The sequence below is a fragment of the Lissotriton vulgaris genome, chromosome 10 (genome assembly GCF_964263255.1).
Source record: "Lissotriton vulgaris chromosome 10, aLisVul1.2, whole genome shotgun sequence".
NCBI classification, from domain to species: Eukaryota; Metazoa; Chordata; class Amphibia; order Caudata; family Salamandridae; genus Lissotriton; species Lissotriton vulgaris.
In genome coordinates this window covers 1,052,404,137-1,052,427,917 of record NC_141698.1, presented here as the reverse complement: position 1 = coordinate 1,052,427,917, position 23,781 = coordinate 1,052,404,137, and the positions used below count along the sequence as shown (strand labels likewise).

General features: G+C 45.2%; 1 pseudogene; it reads left to right on the top strand.

Moving 5' to 3' along the window:
* Positions 1-18,980, top strand: part of LOC147689299 (uncharacterized) — a 48,327-nt pseudogene extending 29,347 nt beyond the window's left edge.
* The last annotated feature ends 4,801 nt before the right edge of the window (positions 18,981-23,781 follow it).

Genomic DNA, 23,781 nt, shown 5'->3' with positions numbered 1-23,781 from the left:
GGTCCCCCATGTTGCAGTCTTAGTCCTCTCTGCGAGCTTGAGGAAGCCCGTCTATTGAAGTACTTGCATGCGAGGATGGTAAGAAAGTGCCAGTGTCAGTGAGTATAGCATGGGTCAGTGCAGGAGAATCAATAGGCAATTCCAGGCATCTAGCGTGTTCAGAACTGTGGTAGGTGCCTTGGCCCGTGGGTGAGCAGCAGCGCAAATCAAGCCATTGAGGGGTATGTATCTGCCAGCCACTGCTCTGCCGCGACCTGTGGCATGTAGCGGGCGGATAGATCCAATAATAGGCGTAGTGAGCCTCCGCACATTTGTAATAAAGTTCGAAGTTGGGGATATCAAATATTCCCTGTGAGTAGGGCCTAGTAAGGATGTTCCACTGAAGGAGCAGCTGTTTGCCTCCCCATACTAGCCTAATAATTTCCCATCGCAATGCTTTAATGAAATGTCTACCAGGGTAATACGGGATATTAAGGAAAAGATACAATAGCCGTGGGGGTACTACCATTTTGATTAAGGAGGCGCGTCCTGCAAGGGAGAGGGGAAACGAGATCCAGCGAGTGACACAGCTGGTTATGCGGTCCAGAGCGGTACCATAGTTGAGGCGCAGTAATTCTTCCCTGTCTCCGGAGATGCGGATCCCCAGATACCACATGTCTGAATCGCACCACTCAAGTGGAAAATCCAGGGGAAATGGTGTGGCCGCGGGGTGAGAGGGAATATTTGCGACTTCCCCTAATTAATATGGATCCCAGAAAGTTTCCCAAAGATGATAAATTCCTGTAGGAGTGGGTTGATGTTATGTTGCAGGTCTCGGACATAAAGGGTAATGTCGTCCGCGTAAAGAGATATGAGTATCTGACACAGATTGGAGCGCTTTATCCTGGTGGTGTTGTCTCAATTTAGCCGCCAGTGTCTCATCCGCAAGGGCAAAGAGCAGGGGGGACAGTGGGCACCCCTGTCTGGGACCTCTGGTGATGGGAAAGGGTGTGGACAAGTGGCCATTAATTAGAACTTTAGATGTTGGGAGATGGTATAGTCGCCATATCCATGAGAGAAACAAAGGGGGGAAACCCATTCTTTGTAGCACCCCGATGAGGTAATCCCACTTGACAGAGTCAAACGCCTTGATGGCGTCCAAAAAAACGTCCGCCAGCGGCAGGTCGGGACAGACATTATGCAAAATTGAGAAAAAAGTGCTCTCAGTCTGTCTCTCTCTCCCAGTGAGTCAGTCTCTCTCAGTCAGTCATTCTCTCTCTACCTCAGTCAGTCTCTCTCTCTCTGTCAGTCAGTCTCTGTCAGTCAGTCAGTCAGTCTCTCTCAGTCAGTCAGTCTCTCTCTCTCTCTCTCTCTGTCAGAGTCTGCCTTAGTCAGTCTCTCTCAGTCAGTCAGTCTCTCTCTCAGTCAGTCAGTCTCTCTTTCTCAGTCAGTCTCTGCCTCTCTCTGTCAGTCTCCCTCTCTCTGTCAGTCAGTCAGTCTCTCTCTCTTAGTCAGTCAGTATCTCTCTACCTCAGTCAGTCATTCTCTGTCAGTCGTTCAGTCTCTCTCTCTGTCAGTCAGTCTCACTCTCTCTCAGTCAACCAGTTTAATTCTCTCTCAGTCAGAGAGGTGCAATGTTGAGTTCCCCAGGGGTCCTCCCTCTCCCCTCTTTTGTTCAATCTGTATATCTTCCCACTTATTTTTGCTTTACAGCAGCTGGAGGTCACAGTCTTTAACTATGCCGATGACCTCCAGCTTATCTTTAACCTTTCACACTCCCCTGAGTCCATTCACAATTTCCAATCGGTTATGATTTTCATCAGGGACTGGATGAACTCCAACCACCTTAAACTTAACCCAGATAAAACAGAGCTAGTTCTCACTGGGGGTGCATCCAGTCCCTGGACCCCCACTTTCTGGCCCCCCTCCCTTGGTTCCCCTCCTTCACCTTCTTACTCAGTCAAAACACTTGGGATCACGTTGAATCAACACCTTACCCTGCACTCCCAGATCAGCACGGTGGTCTCATCTTTTGTTTTTCACCCTTCGCACCATTAGAAAGATTTCCAGATTTTTTTTCCTTTTCTGCTTTAAAACTTATCTTTATGGCGATGGTTCTATCACGCCTAGACTACAGTAACATCTTGTACAATGGCGCTCCCGCCTATGCCCTTCGGCGTCTTCAATTGGTCCAGAACTAAGCTGCTCGCCTCCTTTATGGTCTCCCTAAGTCACACCACGTCACTCCCCTACTAAAGGCCTTGCACTGGCTCCCCATCAGAGAGCGGCCTCTTTTTAAGCTGGGATGCACAACGTTTCTGGCCCGAGCTGGAACAGCCCCAGTATTTATAAACTCGGAAATTAATAACTACAGTCCCGCTCGAGAACTACGCTCTTCCACCCAGTTCCTCCTTTCTGTGCCGCGATTCAGGAGGAGCAAGTTGGGGGGCACGAAATTCGCTGTCCTCTGCCCCATTTTCTGGAACTCCCTTCCCCTTACTTTTAGATCTATATCCTCGTAAACTGAGTTCCGCAAAGCGCTCAAAACCCTTCTTTTTCTGCAAGAGTTCTCCCCTTAGCCCCTGGTCCTCTGTCTCTCAGGCTTCTGCTTCCCCTAGTGCCAAGAAACCGCCTGGTATATGTGCGCTTAATAAATGCTTTTAAATTCAAATTTAATCTCTCAGCCAGTCAGTCTCTGAGTCAGTCAGTATTCAGTCTCAGAGTTAGTCAGGCAGTCTCTCTACTCTCTCTCCACTTTCTTTTCCTCTCTACTCTCTCCCCACTATCTCTCCTCTCTCTCTCTCTCCACTCTATCTCCACTGTCTCACTCTCTCTCCACTCTCTCTCCACTCCCTATCCACTCTCTCTCCACTCTCTCTCTCCAACCTCTCCACTCTCTCTCTCTCCACTCTCTCTTCACTCTACCTCTCCACGCTCTATCTCCCCTCTCTCTCCATTGTCTCCCTCCACTCTCTCTCTCTACTCTCTCTTCACTCTCTCTCCACTGTCTCTCTCACCACTCTCTCTCCACTCTCTCTCTCCTCTCTCTCTCTCCACTCTCTCTCGCTCCACTCTCTCTCCACGCTCTATCTCCACTGTCTCTCCACTGTCTCCCTCCACTCTCTCTCTACTCTCTCTCTCCACTGTCTCTCTCTCCACTCTCTCTTCACTCTCTCTCTCCACTCTCTCTCTCTCCATTCTACTCTCTGTCTCTACTCTCTCTCTACCTCTCCACTCTCTCTCCACTGTCTCCCTCCACTCTCTCTCTACTCTCTCTCTCCACTGTCTCGCTCTCCACTCTCTCTTCACTCTCTCGCTCCACTCCATCTCTCTCTATTCTCTCCACTCCACTCTCTCTCTCTACTCTCTCTCTCTCCACTCTCTCTCTCCACTCTCTCTCTCTCCACTCTCTCTCTCCACTCTCTCTATCTCCACTCTACTCTCTCTCTCACTCTCTCTCTACTCTCTCTCCACTCTCTCTTTCCACTCTCTCTCTACTCTCTCCACTCTCTCTCTCCACTCTCTCCACTCTCTCTCTCCACTCTCTCTCCCAACTCTCTCTCACAAAGTAGTGTGCGTTTTAACAAGAGTGCTTACCTGAGGGCACTGTTTTGCTGCCTTGTCCCTTCTCATATGAGCATTGCCCTGGAGAATGCTGTCTCTGGGGCCCCCTCCCCCACCCCCATCCTTGTCCTCTCCTGTCCCAGAGGCTGTGCCCCGTGGAGAATGCTGTCTCTGGGACCCCCACCTCTATCCTTTTTCCAGGCCTGGCGTGCTCTGACTGAAGAGAAACAATGTAACTTGTTACATTGTTTCTCTTCAGTCCAGGGTCAGCGCAAGGAGCTCTGAGCAGGCTGCAGACACTGCAGCTGCTGCTTCAGAGCCTCTCACAGATCTCAACCTGAGCTGAGGGGGCCCCCTTCATCTACTGAAGACTGGGGGGGGGGGGCTGGGGGGTGTTTATTATGCCCCTGATTCACGTATTACTATCTCATGCAGCCTCACCCAGTTAGCGGTCTAATCTCTGCTCACTCTCCTCAAATACGCTCACATCTGTCTCGGATTAGTGCAAAGCATTTACGTTCATGTTGGGGTTCAGAAATGCAACGTATAATTCTCTCCACCCCCTGAGATCTTCCTCTAGTTTCTCATCCCTTCTGCTTAGTTTCATGTGTATCTCCTCAGCCAGTGTCGATTACTGTATATCCTGATGCCAGAGTTTTGCCGTACGGGCATGTTGACCCATCCATGTTATTGCTACTCTGCGTGTAGGTAATACCAAAAGCAATTGCAGTAGCTTATGTGCCATCTTGCGCCCCTTTTGGTTTTTTAAAATGGCCCATCAAACAGTGTAATGGTAGTCTATCTATGTAAAAGCCTGTACCCCTCCTACATCTGTCACCATCTGAGTCCACAGAGAGTGTTCCATAGGACACCTCCACAGCAAATGTAAGAAATGGGCTGCCCGCACACCACACCGTGTCAATCATCGGACCGTGTTAGAGTGATGCGGCGGAGTCTCGCAGGTCTCATGTATGTCTGATGCAAAAAAAGTATAATGCACCAGCTTGAAGCGGGCATTGCAGGATATTGTGCATGTGAGTCCACTGACTGTGGTCCATGTAGCGTCCTCTAGTAGAGTGCCTAGGTCTATATCCCAAAATGCTTGTAATTTAGCCGGGGTACCACTCGGGTCCTGCCTCGTTACTCTAAACAACATGGTTACCAAATGTTGTCCGGAGCCACAGGTTAATAATATGTCAAGTGTTTGGGTGGTCTGCAGGATAGCAGGGTATTCAAGCCACGTTATTTTGAATATTTTAGCCAAACCAGTGTAGTGTAGGTAGTGCTCCTGTGCCAATGCAATATACCCACAAGCCAGTTTGTATGTTATAAAAGTTTCATCAGGGTATCAATCACCCTCACCTAAGAACCACCATCCCTCCACGCCTCAAAAGACAAATGACGATCAAAGAAATATATAGTGATGAAGGAACAGATTCCTAAAAGTGTTTTTCCTCTTAGATTAACTTAATTAATCATTGGTGCTTTCACATACATCTAGCATATTTATTTTGAATATTCCAATCAGGGTCACAATTAGCTCCTTCTACATAAATGATCAATTCTGCTTCGTGTCAAACATAACATTTATGCACATAAAACATAGACTGTAAAATGACATATATATACACTTAAACTGTAAGCGTACATAAAACATGTACCATACATATAATGTTTTACTCCTCTCAGTCTTACGAATAATTAATCAAAAGTGGGGCTGGCGGAGCGGAGTTACCCACCCGGAGTTAATCCTGCGCAGGCTCCTGCGTTTCCATAGACCCAAGTTGCCTAGTACCATCTTCACTGACCGTAACCCTACGCTCCCCCAGGTGGACTGTGTTCGGATCTTCTGTGGACAGACTGAGTTGGCGAGTCCCCCTCCCAGCACAGGAGCCCCAGCCATGATGCTGCCTGCGTGCCGTGGGATGGCAGTGCATATCTCCTGATCTCAAGCCATTCCCACACTTCCTCAGGGGTCTCAAAAAAGGGTGCTCTCCCCTGTGCCAGAACTTTCAGCTTAGCAGGATACAGGAGCATGTATTGGAGATGGTGGTTTTGAAGGAATCATCCCTTATTTGGACCTCCTCCAAAGCTCATTTTGAGAGCATCAGGACCACCGCAGTAGGGCCAGGAACACCACCTTTCCCTATACTTTAAATGAAGTGGGGGGAAACAGAAGTGGGTATATGAGGCTTCTGTCCCATGGCCTTCATGACATGAAACCTGGAACTAAGGCCAGTAAGAGCAGTACCAGCTAACCACTGATTCTACTGGTGACCCCTCATCCATGAGTGTACCTCTAATATGTTGAATGCATCAGGTTTAGCAAAACAGACTGTCTCCTAACGTACAAAACAAAGTGTTGCCTTATTCAAGAATGCAGAGAATGCGTAGAGAGATATTTCGCAGAAGGGGCTGTGAGTACAAGTGGATTGTATCGAAGTAATTTCCTTACCATTGGTATTTTCGAAAAACGCAAGCTTCTATGACGTGCCTAACAGTATGTCTATGTGGCTACTATGTATGTGTGTGAACTCAGGGAGAGGATCTTCCAACCTTAATTTAAATTGAAAGGTATAAACGATTCCACCATAAGCACTGACTACCAAGCCAGAGGGATGGACAGAATAATTAAGAATATGAATGCCGATAGCAGATTGCTTTTTATTTGTTAATGGTTTAGTTTCCAGATAGATATAACAGTGATGCATCAGAATATTGAATAAAGAAATATCATCTTTCTTAAATATTGTGCTATAAATATTGTAAAAAATGAAGTCTATTATTAACTTCAATCGGTCGATGTTCTGACAACAATATTCTGTTCCCACATCAGCTGTAAGAGGGACAGAATAGGATGAGTTCGATGGAAAAAGAAATTATGTTTTCTCCAAAGACGACTGACAGACAATGAAGAGCTTCTCATAGTTCTTGCTCTGCTAAAACAATCAGTGCCAAACCAGCTACAATATCTAAGCTGAAAGAATGGCTTATTGAATTCAACAAAGATCAAAAAGTGCATAACGCAGAGTATTAGCCAGGAGCCATCAAAGCGGGGCTGTCAGTCTAATACAGGCTACCTGTGGTTAAAAAAAATACGGTGAAATGAATTGAAATTACCGATCCCCCTGGGACTAAGGACATTATTGAAGCTATGACACATAAGGATATTTTAACCTCATATTAAATGATAAAGCATGACAGAGCATTGTAGTTTAAATCCTCTGTTATTCCATTAGGGCTGCACTGCTGCAAGTGCTGAGAGGTAGCTTCCTATGAAGTTAAGGAAGGTACCTTCAAATACTTTAAGAGACTAACTAGAAATGCACTTATGTGCGTCCGTTCTTAAAACAAAATGTACTAAAATAATGTATTGCATAAATGTAAAAATTATAACTCTATATATATGAAACTCTGTTTTCCCTGAGGTTTTTCTGCCTATATGAATATGTGCATATCAGTTCCTCCTGTCATCGGAGAACAAAAGAGCACCATCACACAAGTGCATCCAGATGGTGGTAAACGTAAATAATTGTGAACATATAAAAACACAGAAGGGCCTGTGCACAAACTTCATATTGTATTTCGCCACAAACACTGTAGTAAATTCTCGGGATGAATATGCTGCTGTGAAGGGAGGATCTGGAGAAAGGGATCCAGGTCAAACTCTAACAGAAATAACAGGAAAGGGGTTAGTATGCACGTCTTGAAGATGGCGGTCCGGCTTATCAGAAAGCCTACTCGTAATACAGACCATGGTGCAACTTCTCTGTACCACCCTATGGCAGCTGTTTTTCCCCGACCCCGATCCCAGCAGTTGGCTGGCGATATCAGCGGTTCAACTGCGTTCTTTGCAAAGCCAATCCGCGCATCTCATAATATGGCCTTTGGACCGCTAAGTTTGTAGCGGTCGGACCTCGGTTATAGCGATCCATGGACAACTTAACTCATAATAAGTCCCTAATTGATTTGCCCATAATCACAGGATGTTGAGCTGACACCAAGACTTGCACCCAGTTCCCCAGTTCCAAAGTTGGTAGATCTGGCTGTTATGCCACATCCTCTCCAACCTGCCCCGTTGAGTAGCCGTGAATGATTGCTGCATGTGCCTGAGGGTTTTACTGCCCTAAGAACTTATCCCCATTGGACAGAGTAGGTAGGGTCCAGGATCTTTCAGCCCCAATCTTGGAAGTCTTCCTCGGATGTTGAATTTGATTTTACAGCGAGAGATGCGCACACTAACTGTTGGAGTAGATTCACTGTCAGTTCACCATGGCCGTAGCAACTACAGGTTCTCATTCTCAAGTGTTTTTACCCCGGGTGGTCTTTCAAAACTAAAGACCAGTAGCGGCTCGTAGGAAACGACAGTGGAGGGATGCTGGTGTACAAAATACAAGCAAAAAAAACACTTACCTCCTTGTCGCATCTCTCTTCCGTCGTCTCTCGGTGGCCGGAACCAGGAAGCACCCGGCTCCCCATAGCCAATCACAATGCTGCAATGCAGCTTTGTGATTGGTCTGAGCGCCATGGTTCGGTGCTCAGATGAGTAATGGGAGCCTGGCCACGTTCCTCACCAGGCTGTACAATGCAGCCTGGTGGGAAACATGCAAACTGAGCATGTCTGTTTGGCCGGCCCAAGACGTCCGGCCAAACAGACAGTCATGCACACTTGAAGTGTGCAACCACCCCTGTGCCACCAGCCCCTCCCCGCCCGAACCCGGCCACGAACCTACGAAAAATAAAATGAAAATAACAAAGTTATTATCATTTTATTTTTCTGCTCTGAAAGGAGTGGGGCGACGCTCCTCCGCCTCAGCGGAGGAGCCGCCCCTTCACTCCACGTACGTTAATTAGCTGTTCTAAAGCATGCGCTGTGCTAGTGGTTGCAAGGCTGAGGTTAAGCAGTAAAAACGAATTTGAAAATGGAGACACAAAAGTTCAGCATTTGGTCAAAAGGTGGGTTTTCCGGGAAAGGTCGAAGACTGCGAGGGATGACCCAGATCAAAGGGAAAGGGAATTCCAAGAGGTGGGAACTCTACACCCAAGACCCACGCAGAGTCCTCGAGCCATCGGGGTTGGGATGCGCCTGCTGGCTTAAAAAAAAGAAAGCAGCCCTTTAAAGATTATGGGGCAGATTTACAAGCCCCATGCGCCACTTTTACATCATTTTTCCGATTGTAAAAATGACGTTACTGTGGCGGAAGGGGCTTGTAAATCTGCCACTATATGTTAGAAAAATTTGATAAAGCACACGATCACCTACCGTTTCATGGCCCTAAGATATTTCCCACTTTTTTTTTTTTTTTAAGCTAGTGCTTCAAAGATGGTAGGTATGTTAACAAAACTTAAAGTGCACGTTCACGTACGTTTTCATGGCGCCTAGATACTTCCCCATTGTTGGCTGGTTGCTTCTGGGACGATAAATTATATCAGGGAAACAAAATACAGCTGAGGAACAGCGCCTAGTTTTTAACTTCACTTTTATCCACCTCCGTTCCCACTGCCCTGCTCGCTTGATCTAAAACACCGGCAGCAAACTCCTGCAGCACCTGCTGGGTTTTAATATTAAAACATTAAGTATTAATGAGGTTTCTGCCAGCTTGACTGTGGCTTTCTTAGAAGTGGTCGTCTACAGAGGAGGATGTGGGGCGTTCATGCTGCTGGTGCAGAAGCATGCGAGCTCAGCATCAATAAATGCATGAAGCGCTAACAATGCGCCCTGATGCTTGTCCGAAAACAGCGTCTGCATATAAATGTTACGGTGCGCGTGCTGACGCGCGAAGCTTTTCAGCATAAAGCAACTCTTGTTCCCAGAAGGGGGCGCCCTGCAGGTCAGAGCTGGAAGTGTTGATTGGACCCCCTCAGTCCCCATCCTTCTGAAGACCACAGCAGGTCTATTAGGAGTGGGATAACAAAGCACATGTACTAGGACACTCTTGCTGATATAGCCCGCACTGTCCCCCTTCTTTGTTAGTATCTCTCCCAGTCATAACATTCTCAGAAAAGAGTTTTATCATAATATAAAGGATTCCTCAACAGCACCAAGAAAATCATTGAGGTTGGAGGAAGTAAAGAAACCTGACCAAGGTCAAATAAAGTGTCTGCCCTGGGTCACCATTTTACAGAATTTCGTTTTATACTTTTATTTAAAAGCGCAATGTATGCTCTCACAGGTATCTTTCAAAATGAACCTCACACCCCGCGCTGACATAACCCTGCAGCTCACAGAGCTCCACCGGGTCAGCAACAAACCAGCTCTATTCAAACTCACACACACACACACACAAAGCCTTACACAGCAATGGCCCTGAGGACCTGAACAACTGCATACACTTTTTTTTACATTTATATAAAATGTATTTGATTGATTTTTCGCAACAATATAATACATTAATAGTTAAAGCATGTAACGACAGACACATTACTACAGGATACAAACAAATGAGGTCCCTTCCTCTCAGGAGCAGTTCATTTCATGAGGAGACCACTGTTATCCTCCCTTAGCTATTGGCGTGGAACGTTCAGCACATCGGGGGAATTATCCCCGCGTGTGAGCGTTCCACGGCTCATGACCAGCCCAGCTTGTCATGAGCACCGGAGCACCGTGATTTATGAAGAGCTGAGCTCGTCATGAGCACGGAAAGAGTTAAGTCAGCGAGCCAGTCTTTGAACTTGGCGCTCTCCCCCTGAACCACCTGCATGCCACACGACGTTTGGCCAACAGCAATGCAGTAGCGAGATAGCGACGGTATGGTTCGAGGTTGAATTTGGTGAAGCCTAACAAAGCAACTAGTGGAGTGCATTCTGAGGATAGCGTTGTCATCTGTTCTAGGGCATCGAAGACCTGTCTCCAATATTCATGCACTGTTGGACATTCCCAGGCTATAAGAAGGAAATCTGCCCCTGGAGCGCCGCATCTATCGCAGCGGTCTGATTCTTTTAGTTTGTATTTATACATTTTAGCTGGGGTGTAGTACAGACGATGTAGGAATCTATAGTGTGTGATGCGCAATCTACTTCTGGTAGAAATTTGTTCTGTTTGGAGACAGCAATATATCCAATTTTCATCCATCAGTTTATAACCTAACTCTAAGTTCCAATGCACATGAGAGGGGCACGGGGGCTCCTCTAGCTGAGTGTGTACGGTGTGATAAAGTGTGGAAACCAGGTGTCCCGTGGAAGTAGCTTGTAGCATTAGATGCAAAGGGTCTAAAATGGGGGGTTCTTGAGGGAACTCCGAGGTAATAGATCACACGCCTGTCGTTGGGGAATACATCCAGAGGGGAGGGTTAGATCTTGTGGAATAATTGGTCTAGTGACTGAAACAACCTGTTGCTATAAAGGTCCCCCATGTTGCAATCTTAGTCCTCTCTGCGAGCTTGAGGAAACCTGTCTATTGAAGTAGTTGCATGCGAGGATGGTAAGAAAGTGCCAGTGTCAGTGTGTATAGCATGGGTCAGTGCAGGAGAATCAATATCATGAGGTAGTCGCACATTCAAACATTTAGCCCCAGAGAAGGGAAAGGGGAGGGAGACTGCTCAAGGGAGTGTAAGGTAAAGGAAGAAGTAAACACAGTTAAGGAAACAGGTGATAAGTACAAAGGCTTACAACAAAATCATAGTGATTCAAATACATAAGCCCAAAAATCAGGGCACACAATGATGAATTATTTAACAAAGAACTTTCAGCGGACACACAGTCAATATAAAACTGTAGAGGGCTTGTGCCGGAAGTTTAAGAAGAAAGCCGTCGACGTTTCGACCCCTATGTGTAGGCTACGTTCAGTCCTTAGGCGGGGTCTTCATCAGGACATATGCAACAGGGAAAAGTAGGGGCAATCCTATCAGATAAATTAATAGTAGATTAGTAAATGTTATACATTGTGATGTTGCACTATAGCCCTATCATTTAGGCTATGGTGAAGAATTATAATGATGATTACAGAAATTACCATGGAGTCGGGGCCCAACTGGGCTCAGGACGTGGGGATATGATGGACTGTGCAGTAGTCACAGGTCGATCACAGCGTAATTAATTCGCAGTGCTACAGAGGAGAGAAGAGACAACCAATGATCAAGGGACCTTTACCTTCATATATGCGCTACTGATTAAATTACTTTATCAAGACCTAGGTCTGAACTGGTGCATAAGGGTCAGGAAAGCACCTGAAATGCTGGGAATGGTGGGTGAAACCCACTAGATTTGAAGATCTATCTATCACTTAAAAACTATCCACAAGACAGTCGCCCCGAAGCTCACGGAGAAATTTCGACCAGGAGGAACACCTACAGGTGGTGAACCAGGCACTCAATCAAGATCAGACTGTGGAACCCACCACACCAAATATCAGTAGGTCATCCCCCAACCCTGTGATCAACATTTCTAATCACAACCTAGATGAAGAAGAGATTAAAGTTCTGAGCAGAGGTCTCTCCTATGTCCCCACGGCTCCACCCAACAAATGTCTGCTGAAAACTGAACTATACAGATTTTTTAGGAAAATTAGGTTAAGATACTATTTCCGAAATCAAACTACTAGACAACGTAGCTCTATCATGGGCCTCAGAGAACCCTCCACTTTCTTTCCACCTACTTATGCCATGAGCCATAAGATTTTGGCGTTTGAAGAAATTGTGACCTCTGCAGTGGACCGAGCATTGGACCAACGCAAATTTGCCAGATTGAATCTGCCCAAAACAGAGAAAAACGCATTAATGGAGCTGTGCAACAACAAATAGGTCGTCATCAAGCCCGCCGATAAAGGCGGGGCAATTGTCATTCAGGACCTATGTAAATACCAAGAAGAGATCTATAGACAATTGTCAGATGGAGTAAGTTATCAGTTATTATCAACTGACCCCTCACGCGAACTGGCAACCACTATTTTGTCAGCCACACAAAAAGGATTGGATGCTGGCTCTCTTAGTGAGCAGGAATTCAAATTCCTCAATCAAAAGTTTCCACGACTTGCCACTATATATACCTTACCCAAGGTACACAAGAACTTAGAGAGTCCCCCTGGCCGCTCAATCGTGTCAGGTTGTGGGTCCATGTTAGAACCTCTGTGCAAATATGTGGATTTTTTCCTAAAGCCGATTGCTCTTGACACCAAGGCGTATCTTCGTGATACCACACAAACTATTAACCTCATTGACGAAAGACCATTCAACCCAGAACACGAACTCTTGGTGACATGCGATATTGTTTCGCTTTATACTAGCATTCCTCAACTTGACGCTTTGGAAGTGATGAGACAAGCCTTAGACAAGCGACCGGCACCTGTCCAGGTTCCGACTGACTTTATAATCGAGCTGTTGAGTATTGCTATGAGACAGAACTTCTTTATTTTCCAAGAAAACTTCTACTTGCAGACGAAGGGGGTAGCCATGGGGGCTACCTTCGCCCCAAATCTGGCCATCATCTTTATGGATCATTTTGAACAACAATATATTTTTTCCATTGATAACCCTTTTCACAGTAGGCTGACCTTATGGGTCAGATACATAGATGATGTCCTGTGTATCTGGGAGGGTAGCAAAGAACTACTGCTAAAGTTTCATGTCTGGCTCAATTCCAGAAACCCCCATATCCAATTCACGATGGATTCAAGCAATGAGAAGATTCCAGTCTTGGACATTTCGATCTATGTGGATGACAATCGGCTACAAACCACCTTATTTAGGAAACCAACTGAGCGAAATTCCTTACTGCAATACGGGAGTCATCACCCCCGAGGTCTCAAAGACAATCTCCCAGTCGGCCAATTTCTTAGAATTATGAGAAATTGCTCCACTCGTGGAAATTACATCCAAGAATCTGAGGTCTTAAGTGAGCGCCTCATCTCACGAGGTTATCCAACTAGAATGGTGAGACACGCTAGGAAAAGGGCCTGGTATAATCAACGCGATATTCTGTTGAATCCAGAAATCACCAACCAATCGGAAATGGACCGGATCATCTGTGTAACCACCTTCTCCACACGGAGTAATGAAGTCAAACGTATTATCAACTAGAATTGGTTCCTTGTGTCAGATGAGATAGAGCAAACGCAGTTCCCTCTCCATTCTTTCAAGAGGGCCAAAAACATACAGGACATGGTGGTCCACTCGTATTTGGAACCTGTCAGTCAACCTACTCTTACAAGTTTGTGGAATCTGCCTCCATTGGTGGGACACTATAGATGTGGCACATGTACAGCATGTGACACCACTATTCAGATTAAGACTTTTGACCATGGAGGACGGACTTACAAGTTAAAACACCACACGAATTGCAATTCGAGTTGTGTGATCTACATTGTCCAATGCCCATGTAGACAGTCACGCATATCATCCCATAGTAGCAGGTTACGCTGTAATGTGGTGGGTGCCCCGCTAGTAGAACACTGGCAAAAGGCTGGGCATGCTGTCTCAGATTTGAGATGGTTTGTCATTGAAAAGGTCTCTCTGGGGAGAAGAGGAGGTAATGTGTTGACAGTACTAAACACCCGTCAATCTAAATGGATGTCCCTTTTAGACTCAATCAAAAATGGCCTTAACGAGCAAGATAGCAGTCTAGCACAGTTGGCAGCCCTGGGCTAATTGGGTTACTGAGATCCTTCCTAAATTATACGGGGTCACACACCCTTTGGGCTTGGCATATAATATAAGGAATTCCAATGGGAATATGCTGATGTTCTGTGTGCTCCTGTTTTATATTATCTCAAGATTCAAAATGCTTTTTGTCATTATTCTGGGCTCTCACGAAAAGCAACCAGCCTTCTACCTCATGGCTGAGAGTTGCGCGGGTATTATAAATTATGTGATTATCGTCCTCAGGATTTGGCATATAATGAATTGTGTATTGGGAATATGCTGATGTTCAATATGCTCCTGTTTACACTATCTTAACATACAATTTCCTCTTGTTATCATTCTGGGTTCTTACGAAAAACCACCCGCCTTCAACCTCATGTTTGAGAGTTGCGCGGGCAGTAAGAATTTTGTTATGTTTTCCAATTATCTCCCGCATGATTTGACATAATGAATTTTGTAATGGGAATATGCTGATGTTTCCGTATACTACTGTTTATACTATCGTAACATAAAATGTCTTTTGTTATCATTCTGGGCTCTCACGAAAAGCAACCCGCCTTCAACCTCATGTTTGAGAGTTGCGCGGGCAATAAGAATTTTGTTACGATCTCCCAATTGAGTGTTCATAAATGACCAGCATAACTTTGGGTAGACTCCGGCATGCACTAGAATTTTTCTGTCATACGGTTATCTGAGCCCGAATGTACTACACAATTAAATATTTATTGAAATTAATTTTCCTTCTGTGAGATGGTTACATGAAGGTCCAGTGTTTTTGGTTACACTAGAACCACCCGTACTCTGTATCATCTATGCAGTAGTAATCGTAAAGTTCACCGAGTAACTCTTCCCTTTCCATCACTGAGATGGTTTTATCTGACTCCGCCCCCTAAACTACACGTAGCGGGAGTTGCGGAGTTATTGTCCACGGACGCTTCAGATCCGATGGGGTACGTGTCAAACAGTGCGTTTTTTGCAAGTTACCCTTGGTAATTGACTATCCTTGCCCCTTATCATTAATCTCCGGTTTCCCTCAGACTTACCCGTCATCGTGACTGACGGTGTGGCAGCACGACCCCCGCCGGTTGCAAGCTATCGGATGCCGGCTGATTACTCGAAGACTTGGCTCTGACGAGTGTTTATGAACAGACGGTTGGATTTATCCCCCCTCTCGCTCTTTATTTAATTACAGGTATGTTATGCTTCTGCAACTGGGTGAAACATGCCGCGCTTTTTGTATAATTGAAGAGTGTTTCGGCTACCGTAAGCCCTTAACATGGGGGTGCCCACAATTATAGTTGCTCGTGGTGAGACCCTAATGAAATCACCTTGGCCTCAATATAATTGACAGCATACTCCTTGGCCCCGCATGCAACACTGGGCCCTCTGTATTGTATTGTCTTGTGGATAGTTTTTTAGTGATAGATAGATCTTCAAATCTAGTGGGTTTCACCCACCATTCCCAGCATTTCAGGTGCTTTCCTGACCCTTATGCACCAGATCAGACCTAGGTCTTGATAAAGTAATTTAATCAGTAGTGCATATATGACGGTAAAGGTCCCTTGATCACTGGTTGTCCCTTCTCTCCTCTGTAGCACTGCGAATTAATTACGCTGTGATCGACCTGTGACTACTGCACAGTCCATCATATCTCCACGTCCTGAGCCCAGTTGGGCCCCGACTCCATGGTAATTTCTTTAATCATCATTATAATTCTTCACCATAGCCTAAATGATAGGGCTATAGTGCAACATCACAACGTATAACATTTACTAATCTATTATTAATTTATCTGATAGGATTGCCCCTACTTTTCCCTGTTGCATATGTCCTGATGAAGACCCTGCCTAAGGACTGAACGTTGCCTACACATAGGGGTCGAAACGTCGACGGCTTTCTTCTTAAACTTCCGGCACAAGCCCTCTACAGTTTTTAATTGACTATGTGTCCGCTGAAAGTTCTTTGATAAATAATTCATCATTGTGTGCCCTGATTTTTGGGCTTATGTATTTGAATCACTATGATTTTGTTGTAAGCCTTTGTACTTATCACCTGTTTCCTTAACTGTGTTTACTTCTTCCTTTACCTTACACTCCCTTGAGCACTCTCCCTCCCCTTTCCCTTCTCTGGGGCTAAATGTTTGAATGTGCGACTACCTCATGGTATTGATAATAAATTACAGTACCTTGACTGATTTTTTCGGGCATCTCTTGTTCTGTTAAGTTGTTTAAATAACAGTTGATGTGTGTTAGACACAACACGTCTCTCTTGCGGGGACCCCTTCTATACGTACCAGTCATCTGTTCTAGGGCATTGAAGACCTGTCTCCAATATTCATGCACTGTTGGACATTCCCAGGCTATGTGAAGGAAATCTGCCCCTGGAGCGCCGCATCTATCGCAGCGGTCTGATTCTTTTAGTTTGTATTTATACATTTTAGCTGGGGTGTAGTACAGACGATGTAGGAATTTATAGTGTGTGATGCGCAATCTACTGCTGGTAGAAATTTGTTCTGTTTGGAGACAGCAATATGTCCAATGTTCATCCATCAGTTTATAACCTAACTCTAAGTTCCAATGCGCACGAGAGGGGCAGGGGGCTCCTCTAGCTAAGTGTGTACGGTGTGATAAAGTGTGGAAACCAGGTGTCCCGTGAAAGTAGCTTGTAGCATTAGATGCAAAGAGGCTAAAATGGGGAGTTCTTGAGGGAACTCTGAGGTAATAGATCACACGCCCGTCGTTGGGGAATACATCCAGAGGGGAGGGTTAGATCTCGTGGAATAATTGGTCTAGTGACCGAAACAACCCGATGCTGTAAAGGTCCCCCATGTTGCAAACTTAGTCCTCTCTGCGAGCTTGGGGAAACCCGTCTATTGAAGTAGTTGCATGCGAGGATGGTAAGAAAGTGCCAGGGTCAGTGAGTATAGCATGGGTCAGTGCAGGAGAATCAATAGGCGATTCCAGGCATCTATCGTGTTCGGAACTGTGGTCGGTGCCTTGGCCCGCGGGTGAGCAGCAGCGCAAATCGAGCCATTGAGGGGTATGGATCTGTCAGCAACTGCTCTGCCGCTACCTGTTGCATGTAGCGGGTGGATGGATCCAATAATAGGCGTAGTGAGCCTCCGCATATTTGTAATAAAGTTCAAAGTTGGGGATATCAAATACTCCCTGTGAGTAGGGCCTAGTAAGGATGTTCCACTGAAGGCGCAGCTGTTTGCCTCCCCATACTAGCCTAATAATTTCCCATCGCAATGCTTTAAAAAAATGTCTACCAGGGTAATATGGGATATTAAGGAAAAGATACAATAGCCGTGGGAGTACTACCATTTTGATTAAGGAGGCGCGTCCTGCCAGGGAGAGGGGAAACGAGATCCAGCGAGTGACATAGCTAGTTATGCGGTCCAGAGCGGTACTATAGTTGAGGCGCAGTAACTCTTCCCTGTCTCCAGAGATGCGGATCCCCAGATACCACATGTCTGAATCGCACCACTCAAGTGGGAAATCCAGGGGAAATGGTGTGGCCGCGGAGTGAGAGGGAATATTTGCGACTTCCCCTAATTAATGTGGATCCCAGAAAGTTTCCCAAAGATGATAAATTCCCGTAGGAGTGGGTTGATATTATGTTAAGGGTCTTGTCGTCCGCGTAAAGAGATATGAGTATCTGACACAGATTGGAGCGCCTTATCCTGGTGGTGTTGTCTCAATTTAGCCGCCAGTGGCTCATCCGCAAGGGCAAAGAGCAGGGGGGGACAGTGGGCACCCCTGTCTGGTACCTCTGGTGATGGGAAAGGGTGTGGACAAGTGGCCATTAATTAGAACTTTAGCTGTTTGGAGATGGTATAGTAGCCGTATCCTTGAGAGAAAGGAAGGGGGGAAACCCATTCTTTTTAGCACCCCGATGAGGTAATCCCACTTGACAGAGTCAAACGCCTTGATGGCGTCCAAAAAAACGGCCGCCAGTGGCAGGTCGGGATCGACATTATGCAAAATTGATAAAAAAGTGCTCTCAGTCAGTCTCTCTCTCCCAGTCAGTCAGTCTCTCTCAGTCAGTCATTCTCTCTCTACCTCAGTCAGTCAGTCTCTGTCAGTCAGTCAATCGGTCTCTCTCAGTCAGTCAGTCTCTCTCTCTCTCTCTCTCTCTCTCTCTCTCTCTGTCAGTCTCTCTCTTAGTCAGTCTCTCTCAGTCAGTCAGTCTCTCTCGCAGTCAATCAGTCTCTCTTTCTCAGTCAGTCTCTGCCTCTCTCTGTCAGTTTCTCTCTTTCTGTCAGTCAGTCAGTCAGTCAGTCTCTCTCTCTTAGTCAGTCAGTATCTCTCTACCTCAGTCAGTCAGTCTCTCAGTCGTTCAGTTTCTCTCTCTGTCAGTCAGTCTCACTCTCTCTCAGTCAACCAGTTTCTCTCTCTCTCTCAGTTAGTCTCTCAGCCAGTCAGTCTCTCAGTCAGTCAGTATTCAGTCTCTGAGTCAGTCAGGCAGTCTCTCTACTCTCTCTCCACTCTCTACTTCTCTCTACTCTCTCTCCTCTCTCTCCAATCTATCTCCACTGTTTCACTCTCTCTCTCCACTCTCTCTCCATTTGCTGCCTTGTCCCTTCTCATATGAGCATTGCCCTGGAGAATGCTGTCTCTGGGGCCCCCACCCCCATCCTTGTCCTCTCCTGTCTCAGAGGCTGTGCCCCATGGGGAATGCTGTCTCTGGGACCCCCACCTCTATCCTTTTTCCGGGCCTGGCGCGCTCTGACTGAAGAGAAACAATATAACTTGTTACATTGCTTCTCTTCAGTCCTGGGTCAGCACAAGGAGCTCTGAGCAGGCTGCAGACACTGCAGCTGCTGCTTCAGAGCCTCTCACAGATCTCAACCTGAGCTGAGGGGGCCCCCTTCATCTACTGTAGACTGGGGGGGGGGGGGGGCTGCAGGGTGTTTATTACACCCCTGATTCACGTATTACTATCTCATGCAGCCTCACCCAGTAAGCGGTCTAATCTCTGATCACTCTCCTCCTCAAATAAACTCACATCTGTCTCGGATTAGTGCAAAGCATTTACGTTCATGTTGAGGTTCAGAAATGCAACGCATAATTCCCTCCACTCCCTGAGATCTTCCTCTGGTTTCTCATCCCTTCTGCTTAGTTTCATGTGTATCTCCTCAGCCAGTGTCGATTACTGTATATCCTGATGCCAGAGTTCTACCGTAGGGGCATGTTGACCCATCCATGTTATTGCTACTCTGCGTCTAGCTAATACCAAAAGCAGTTGCAGTAGCTTATGTGCCATCTTGCGCCCCTTTGGTTTTTTAAAATGGCCCATCAAACAGTGTAATGGTAGTCTATCTATGTAAAAGCCCGTACCCCTCCTACATCTGTCACCATCTGAGTCGACAAAGAGTGTCCCATAGGACACCTCCACGGCAAATGTAAGAAATGGGCTGCCCCCACACCACACCGTGGGCAATCATCGGACCGTGTTAGAGTGATGCGGCGGAGTATCGCAGGTCTCATGTATATCCGATGCAAAAAAATTATAATGCACCAGCTTGAAGCAGGCATTGCAGGATATTGTGCATGTGAGTCCACTGACTGTGGTCCATGTAGAGTCCTCTAGTAGAGTGCCTAGGTCTATATCCCAAGATGCTCGTAATTTAGCCGGGGGACCACTCGGGTCCTGCCTCGTTACTCTAAACAACATGGTTATCAAATGTTGTCCTGAGCCACAGGTTAATAATATGCCAAGTGTTTGGGTGGTCTGCAGGATAGCAGGGTATTCAAGCCACGTTATTTTGAATATTTTAGCCAAACCAGTGTAGTGTAGGTAGTGCTCCTGTGCCAATGCAATATTCCCACAAGCCAGTTTGTATGTGATAAAAGTTTCATCAGGGTATCAATCACCCATCACCTAAGAACCACCATCCCTCCACGCCTCAAAAGACAAATGACGATCAAAGAAATATATAGTGATGAGGGAACAGATTCCTAAAAGTGTTTTTCCTCTTAGATTACCTTAATTAATCATTGGTGCTTTCACATACATCTAGCATATTTATTTTGAATATTCCAATCAGGGTCACAATTAGCTAATTCTACATAAACTATCAATTCTGCTTAGTGTCAAACATAACATTTATGCACATAAAACATAGACTGTAAAATTACATATACATACACTTAAACTGTAAGCGCACATAAAACATGTACCATACATATAATGTTTTACTCCTCTCAGTCTTACAAATAATTAATCAAAAGTGGGGCTGGCGGAGCGGAGTTACCCACCCGGAGTTAATCCTGCTCAGGCCCCTGCGTTTCCATAGACCCAAGTTGCCTAGTACCATCTTCACTGACCGTAACCCTACGCTCCCCCAGCTGGACTGTGTTCGGATCTTCTGCGGACAGACTGTGTTGGCGAGTCCCCCTCCCAGCACAGGAGCCCCAGCCACGATGCTGACTGGGTGCCTCGTGGATGGCAGTGCATATCTCCTGATCTCAAGCCATTCCCACACTTCCTAAGGGGTCTCAAATATGGGTGCTCTCCCCTGTGCTAGAACTTTCAGCTTAGCAGGATACAGGAGCATGTATTGGAGAAGGTTGTTTTGAAGGAATCATCCCTTATTTGGACCTCCTCCAAAGCTCATTTTGAGAGCATCAGGACCACCGCAGTAGGGCCAGGAACACCTTTCCCTGCACTCTAAATGAAGTGAGGGAAGCAGAAGTGGGTATATGAGGCTTCTGTCCCATGGCCTTCATGACATGAAACCTGGAACTAGGGCTAGTAAGAGCAGTACCAGCTAGCCACTGATTCTACTGGTGACCCCTCATCCATGAGTGTACCTCTAATATGTTGAATGCATCAGGTTTAGCAAAACAGACTGTCTCCTAACGTACAAAACAAAGTGTTGCTGTTGCCTTATTCAAGAATGCAGAGAATGCGTAGAGAGATATTTCGCAGAAGGGGCTGTGAGTACAAGTGGATTGTGTCGAAGTAATTTCCTTACCATGGGTATTTTCTAAAAACGCATGCTTCTATAATGTGCCTAACAGTATGTCTATGTGGCTACTATGTATGTGTGTGAACTCAGGGAGAGGATCTTCCAACCTTAATTTAAATTGAAAGGTATAACCGATTGCACCATAAGCACTGACTACCAAGCCAGAGGGATGTACAGAATGATTAAGAGTATGAATGCCGATAGCAGATTGCTTTGTATTTGTTAATGGTTTAGTTTCCAGATAGATATAACAGTGATGCATCAGAATATTGAATAACGAAATATCATCTTTCTTAAATATTGTGCTATAAATATTGTACAAAATGATGTCTATTATTAACTTCAATCGGTCGAAATTCTGACAAAAATATTCTGTTCCCACATCAGCTGTAAGAGGGACAGAATAGGATGAGTTCAATGGAAAAAGAAATTATGTTTTCTCCACAGACGACTGACAGACAATGAAGAGCATCTCATAGTTCTTGCTCTGCTAAAACAATCTGTGCCAATCCAGCTACAATATCTAAGCAGAAAGAATGGCTTATTTAATTCAACAAAGATCAAAAAGTGCATAACGCAGAGTATTAGCCCGGATACATCAAAGCGGGGCTGTCAGTCTGATACAGGCTACCTGTGGTTCAAAAAGAAAAAATACGGTGAAATGAGTTGAAATTACCGATCCCCCTGGGACTAAGGACATTATTGAAGCGATGACACATAAGGATATTTCTAACCTCATATTAAGTGATAAAGCATGACAGAGCATTGTAGTCTAAATCCTCTGTTATTCCATTAGGGCTGCACTGCTGCAAGTGCTGAGAGGTAGCTTCCTATGAAGTTAAGGAAGGTACCTTCAAATGCATTAAGAGGCTAACTAGAACTGCACTTATGTGCGTCCGTTCTTAAAACAAAATGTACTAAAAGAATGTATTGCATAAATGTAAAAATTATAACTCTATATATATGAAACTCAGTTTTCCCTGAGGTTTTTCTGCCTATTTTAACATGTGCATATCAGTTCCTCCTGTCATCGGAGAACAAAAGAGTACCATCACACAAGTGCATCCAGATGGTGGTAAACGTAAATAATTGTGAGCATATAAAAACACAGAAGGGCCTGTACACAAACTTCATATTGTATTTCGCCACAAACACTGTAAAAATTCTCGGGATAAAGATGCTGCTGTGAAGGGAGGATCTGTAGAAAGGGCTCCAGGTCAAACTCTGACAGAAATAACAGGAAAGGGGTGAGAATGCACATCTTGAAGCTGGCGGTCCGGCTTATCAGAAAGCCTACTCGTAATACAGACCATGGTGCAACTTCTCTGTACCACCCTATGGCAGCTGTTTTTCCCTGACCACGATCCCAGCATTTGGCTGGCGATGTCAGCTGCATTCTTTGCAAAGCCAATCCGCGCATCTCATAATATGGCGTTTGGACCGCCAAGTTGTGGCGGTCGGACTGCGGTTATAGCAATCCATGGAATGCTGAACTCATAATAAGTCCCTAATTGATTTGCCCATAATCACAGGATGTTGAGCTGACACCGAGACTTGCACCCAGTTACCCAGTTCCAAAGTTGGTAGATCTGGCTGTTATGCCACATCCTCTCCGACCTGCCCCATTGAGTAGCCGTGAATGATTGTTGCATTTGCCTGAGGGTTTTACTGCCCTAAGAACTTATCCCCATTGGACAGAGTAGGTATGGTCCAGGATCTTTCAGCCCAATATTGGAAGTCTGCCTCGGATGTTGAATTTGATTTTAGAGCAAGAGATGCGCACACTAACTGTTGGAGTAGATTCCCTGTCAGGTAGAGAAGAGACAAAGCCTCTGTGAGGACCTATATTTCTTTTAACATTGAATATATCCAAACATTTTAGGAAAAGATGCCAAGGGAAAACTTTGAAGTATTATTCAAACATGAGGGATTTATTTGACTATTTTTTTCATTTTCAACTTTTTCAACATTTTTCAAAGAATACTTGTGCAAAAGTACATTTCATTATCATTGTGAAGAACACATTCTTACATACGAATTTTAGTAATAGTAATCCTATCATTCAAAAGGTGCCCTCTAATAGCAGTTCATCCTAATGATCATGCAACACAGACTCATACATCAGTCATACATTTTCTAAAAGGTAAAAATACATTTCTAACAAACTAGACACATAGACAATATAATACAGAACATTAGACTAACACAGATGGTAGCTCTAAGGTGTACTTAATATGATACGTATAGGAACCTAGATGGTATGGTTCTACTGGTTATGTTGGAATTAGCCAGATCGTATCCAGGACAGTAGATGGTAGGCCGACGTACGTTTCGGTGGGTGTCACCTTCCTCAGGGCCAAAGACAACGGACATACAAATAATTCATATACTGTATTAAAAAATATGAGGGCTTAGTACAGAGTTCTATGATATGGATGAACTATGCGTATCATAGAAGAAAAACTGGCTGGTTTCATTAAGGCATTAGCTCAGTTTCCAAAGTGCGCTCCTATTGAGTATCTTAGTTTTTGAGCCACCTGGGGGACTTCTGTGCAGCAACAATTATAGCTGATCGTTCATAAAGCGCGATGATTTTATAAAGGGTACATTGAAAGTTTGATGCAAAGAACACCTAAATCTGAGTGAGAACGTTCCAGTAATGTAATAGATACCTCCAGGGATACAGCT